Below are 6,085 nucleotides of genomic sequence, written 5' to 3'. Positions count from 1 at the left end.
ATAATGCAACTCATATGAAATGCCCAGAGAAGTGAACTTCATAGAGACAGAAAGTGAAATGGTGGTGCCAGGGGCTGGGGAGTGGGGTGAACGGGGAGTTGGTGTTTAATGGGTACCGAGTTCCAGATTTGCAAGATGAAAGAGTTCTGGAGATGGATGGTGGTGATGGTTGTACAACAGTGCGAATATACTTAAAACCCCTGAACTATACACTTAAAAATGGTGAAAACGGTAAATTTTATGTTATGTATATTTTACCACAATTTTTAAAGAAGTGACATAAGGGTTAAATGAGACCACAGATGTAAAGTATTTAGTGCAGTGTGAGTGAATACATAGTAAGTGCTCATAAATGTGAAATATTATTCTCATAACAGCCCTACAGATATTATTATCTTCATGTTTATAGTTGAGTGAGTGGAGATTTGGGGGTTAAGTAAGTGGTCCAAGCCCACCCGGCTAGAAAGTGGTGAAGCCAGACTCAAACCCACTGCTTGACCACTAAGGCTCTGCTATTTTCTATTATGCTGTGTTACTTCCCAGCACTCTGCTTGCCAGCTGCCACTGCCTAATATTTTTAAATATTGCTTTGATTATGTTAAGCTTCTGCCTAACAAAACTTAAGGGATCTACCTGTGGTCTAAAACACAAATGCCTCTTCCTGATACAATTCTTTTTGCAGTCTGACCCCAGTTACTTTTCTAACCTCATTTTGATGTCAAGGCTCTGCTTTACCTTGCTTTGTGTTTTCTAAGCTTGTAGCATATGTTAGTTACTCTGCTGCAACACTGTTGAAACTCTACCCACCTTTTTTGGGGGATGGGAGGACAAAGTCTCACTCTGTCTCCTAGGCTGGATGGAGTGCAGTGGCGCCAGCACAGCTCACTGCAGCCTCCACTTCGTGGGTTAAAGCTATCCTCTGGCCTCAGCCTCCTGAGTGTCTGGAACTACAGGTGTGCATTACCACATCTGGCTAATTTTTTATTGGTTTGTATAAATGGGATGGCGCTATGTGGCCAAGGCTGGTCTTGAACTCCTGGGCTCAAGAAATCCTCCTGCCTTGGCCTCCCAAAATGCTGGGATAACAGGCGTGAGCCGCCACACCTGGCCTTTACCTATCTTTTGATGCTCAGCTCAAGACCCAGCTCCTCCAGAAAGCCTCGCCTAACTGGGAGAGAGACAGGTCATTTTCTCCTCTTCACTACTACAGTGTTTATTATTTGATAGCAACACATAAGGTACTGCTTAAATCAAAGTTATTACTGCAGCTGTTCGTGTCTTAGCTCCACAGCAGTGGAGAGCAGGTATTGTACCTATTACTGCTTTAAATTTCCCTCAATGCCAGGTTAGTGTTTTGCATTGAGTAGCAACTTGACAACAATTTCTTAAGATTGCTGATGCAGGAAATCTGATTAATGATGACTAGTTCAAACCGTCATGATTTGGATTGAAGAAAAGCACGTATCATTTTCTTTTTGTTAGAAAAGATACTGGAATTTCTCCTTGTACTTTTAGGGCAGTTCAGGACATAATGATTCCTAGTCAGCATGGAAATAAAAAGATGGAGCCTGGTTAAAAAAGCCAATCTGCTAGTGAGCCTGTGTGAGAGGTAGATGTCTCTTGCTGATTACATTCTGAGAAACAGAAGCAGGCAAAAGTGTTTACAGAGCAACCAGAGATGAAGCGGTGATTATTTTGAGAATATCTCAAAAAACAGAAGAGGTCATTTCAGGTTCTGCAAATAGTGCCTACTATGCAAATACTTCAGTCTCTACACAGGTACTGAAAATGTTAATCATGTATAAGTCCCTAAACCTTTCTAAATAACGCTGCTCCCTCACCCCCAGCCCCTGTTCAAAGGTCCTCTGTGGACCATGTAAAGGATCTGCAGACATGCCGGGGAAAGAATTAAAGCCACAGTGCTGGAAATGGCAGCCTCAACCGATATTCACCAGGATGCTCTAGTGTGTCAGTCCTGAGTGGTCATGGGGTTTGTTCTGATTGGTCAGTTTCTATTCTTTAAATATGTTGAATATCACCTCTGGGCCGAGAGAACAGCACTGGAAGTGAAGGCAGTTCTATGTGGTAGGAGCGCAAAGCACCAATGAGAGAATGACAGAAGACGGGTCAGGAAACACAGGTAAGGACCAGAACTTGAAGGAATTCAGACCATTTGGGCAGATGAGCCATAGATAAATGTTAGGCAGAGAGGTATTATAAGCAACTGTATATTTTTGAAGGATTAACAAGACTATTTATTAGGCTTTTATAGTGGACCTGATGAGAGGTGAGGAAGACTTGAATCAAGAACTTGGCAGTGCCAATAGATGGTGGGGGGGATGAACATAATAGATATATTTTTAGGTAAAATTGACTGGATTTATGATTGAATGGAGAGAGTGGGAGTAGAAGTGACAAAAGGAATCAGAATCTGAAATGTGAATATTCTAATTGGTGGTATGTGCTAAGAATACATTGATGGTTCAAGTTTATTTTCACTGTCTTACCTCAAAGTTCAAAGAATAAGTTGTGGTTAACCATACATATGATACATGAGCAGAGCAGTTGAATGTGAGGTTGCTGGCAACTGTTGAAAAAGGCAATCACCCTGCCTGACCACATTTTGGTTCAGTGAGAGTCTAGACTGGAACAACGACTCATTTAGAATTGCGTGAGACTGGCTTCCCATGGCTGAAAGAAATATGGAGAACCTTCTGAGGGAACTATGCAAACAGCGGTCACATGCCTTTGGACAAGGCCATTTTATAACCAATTTACAAGGCATCATTTCTGCTTCCCTACAGTAGTCGGGCCCTGAGTATCATTGGGATTGGTACATTTCTTTGAGTCTTTTCCCACCTCAAAGGCAGTCGGGCTTAGAGAGCTGTGATGGGGATGGGGAGGGTCTTCGGTCTGGGAAGCCCCAGAAGAAAGACTGCATTCTTTCCCCAGGTCGAAGCTGTTAATCACCCTGCCGAAGGCTGGATTCGCAGAGAGAGAAAATGTACAAGGGCTGCTTTATGATATCCATGGATGTGCCCTCATGGCCGTGAACTTCAATAGTTCTTAACTTTACTTGCCTAAGTAAGGGAAAACATAATAAACCAATAGGCAATTTTAAACATTAATAGACTGTTACGTTTCACCTGAATTTTAGGTCTTCATTTTGCAACTCAGGATTTTATTTCAAGCTATATTTCTTTAAAGATGGCAGCATTTTCTTCTCAAAATGAGGATCAAGACTATGGTATCTTTACAGTATTAAAAATAAACTGTATTTTGGACCTACAAAGAAATATTCAGATGTCATAACCTGAAAATAACCTCTGAATTTTCCCACACTCTAACAAACCTCCAAACTGCCAAATGGATATGCACCAACATTTCCAGATTCCCCTGGGAACACATTTGAGAATGCTTAGTTCCAAAGAAAGAAAATGTTAGGGGAAAATATCCACACTCAAAAAATAGGGGTTTACACCAAAAGTGCTCTCCTGTCAAAAGAAAATATCTCAAGTGTCACATGGTAAAAAAAATATATATATATATATACACAAGATAAATTATTTATACAATATGAAGTTCAGTTGTAATTTAGCTTTCTTGTCCACTAGTTAACACTTTCATTATATAAAGATGTTTAAAACAACAACAAACCCCGTCTCTACTAAAAATACAAAAAAATTAACCAGGCGTGGTGGTGGGCACCTGTAGTCCCAGCTTCTCGGGAGGCTGAGGCAGGAGAATAGTGTGAACCCGGGAGGCGGAGCTTGCAGTGAGCCGAGATCAAGCCACTACACTCCAGCCAAGGTGACAGAGCGAGACTCCGTCTCAAAACAAAATGACAACAAACAAAAAAAAAAACAAAAAAAAACCCAACAAAACAAAAATGTTACACCTCTCTTTATTTATTCATATATATTATTATTTGGTGAAAGAAAAACACACTTATTTTTATTCTGTCTTTACTGAAAGGAAGACAAAGAAATAAAAGTACCTTCATTTTTTGTGTGTGCCCCTTTCTCCTTCTGCTATGCTTGTCTTGCCAAACCCAATCCCAGTGTAAGACCAACGAAATCATTCTTTAGGCCTGCTCCTGAGTAGCTGAACATTGATGAAAATCACCTAAACTGCAGATTGATGCCACTGTAAATACTTGGTTGCCTCCTCATCTACAAGAGAATCTGATGGACTAGCTCTTCCACTCTCCACAATGGTTTCATATTGTCATTCTCTTCAAACATCTGATCACTTCCTTTTTATCTTATTCTAAATATGTGACTTTGAATAATATTTCCTCTAGAAAATATGGGCAAATCATGACCAAAACTCCAATGGGATTTTACAATGGAATATAAAGCAATTATAAACACTGCCCAGAGAAGTAAATACATGAGAATAATCAATAAAATGAGAAAAGAAAAATGGGAGTAACGTTTACCTACCAGTTATCAAACAAATTATAGAGCTACCGTAATTAAATAATGTTAAATTCCTTCTGGAAGAGACAATACATCAATGGCACAGACCAAAGACCACGTGTAAGGGTAAAATAAGATAAAGGTAGCATTTCAAAAGGATGAGAAAGGATAAGATATTTAACAAATGGTGTTGAAAAGTTGGCTATCCATTTGAAAAAATAAAGTTATATGTTCACAACTCATTAATTTTAAAAGTTAGATTTTAAAAGCTATACATTAAATATAAAACAAAATTTCAAAAGTACTAAATGGACATATAAGGGGGTATTTATAATCTTCATAATGGGAAAGGCCTTATAAAGCAAGACTTAATGCAAGAAAAAGCAAAATTTTGTTTCTGTACAGTTCTGCCTAGCAAAGCACTGATGCTCCTTCTTTTTCTTCCTGTAATAGCAGTCATGCCTAGTACCCAAGAATTAACATTACTCTCTGTCCCTCCTCTTTATGCATCTTTTTATCTTTAATGGATTGCACAGGGCCTGGCACAAAGTATGTGCTCTAGGCTTATTGATTTCACTCAACTGAACTCAAATTACTTTGATTGTGGTACAATCCTGGGGAGAAATAGACTTTAATCATCAATACTTAATAATACCCAAATGATAATAATCCTTCCTCATTTATAAAAATTTTTTTCATATGTTATTTTATGAACCTCCTCTCCCCTTCCCCACAAAAGCCCCCAAAACACTAGAAAGTAGGCAGGAAAGATGGTAGTAGTGAGGTTCTCAATTTACCCCCCTTCCCCACCCCGTGCTTCAGAGACTTTGAGCAGTTTCCCCAAAATCTTGGTCTGGGTCTCTTTCAGTTAGGTCATGCAGGCTCTGATTACAATTTGATGCAAAAAGACAGGTGAGGCATTTGAGATTCCATTCCTTAATTCTGCAGAAACACATAGTATCTAGAAAAACAGGTTAAAAACTAATATGCAAGGCCTACCCTCTTTTTCTACAGAGATGGCACATAATCCCTGCTAAAAATACCCAAGCCAAGTCATGTCATCATTTTTTTGGTTTTTGTTTCTGTGGGATGGGGTTGTATCTTGTGCACCATTTCAAATCCTCCTGGTCTCACTTCTTAGTCCAGCCACTGCGCAGGATCCCATTTTGAGCCCGTTTCAAAGGTACAACCTGACATGGCCTTATCTCCTTCTGCACCTTCTACCTTTCACTTCCTCCCCTGAGGCTCTCTGGTGTCCACTTGGCATTTATGTGTGTGTAACCCTGAAGAGAGGGGAGTCAGTGCTCGTGGACCACCCGTGATAGATGGTAATGGGAACCTTCCGGTAAATGCTGCCCCTTTCTGTTCCCAGGGTGGACAGTTCTGAGACACATTTCATAAGTTTCTTCAGGAGGTTGTGTGGGTCAAGGTTGCCTGCAGCCCTGAGCAACTTAGTGACCCGAATTTGCACTGGACTGCCTCCTTCCCCTCCTCCTCCTCCTCTGTCCTGCTCCCTGGGATCACATTCCCAAGTGTACAACAGGAGAGCCATTGACTCAGGCTCTTGTTGCAGGGGCACCCAGACAGACTGGGGTTAACCATTTTCTTTTAAAGGAGGCTATTGCTGTACAATACTTCCTAACATTTGTTTCATACTTTCAAGC

The sequence above is a fragment of the Macaca nemestrina genome, chromosome 1, assembly GCF_043159975.1.
Source record: "Macaca nemestrina isolate mMacNem1 chromosome 1, mMacNem.hap1, whole genome shotgun sequence".
Classification (NCBI taxonomy): Eukaryota; Metazoa; Chordata; class Mammalia; order Primates; family Cercopithecidae; genus Macaca; species Macaca nemestrina.
The sequence above is the reverse complement of the archived record's forward strand: the minus strand, read 5'-3'. Positions refer to the sequence as shown.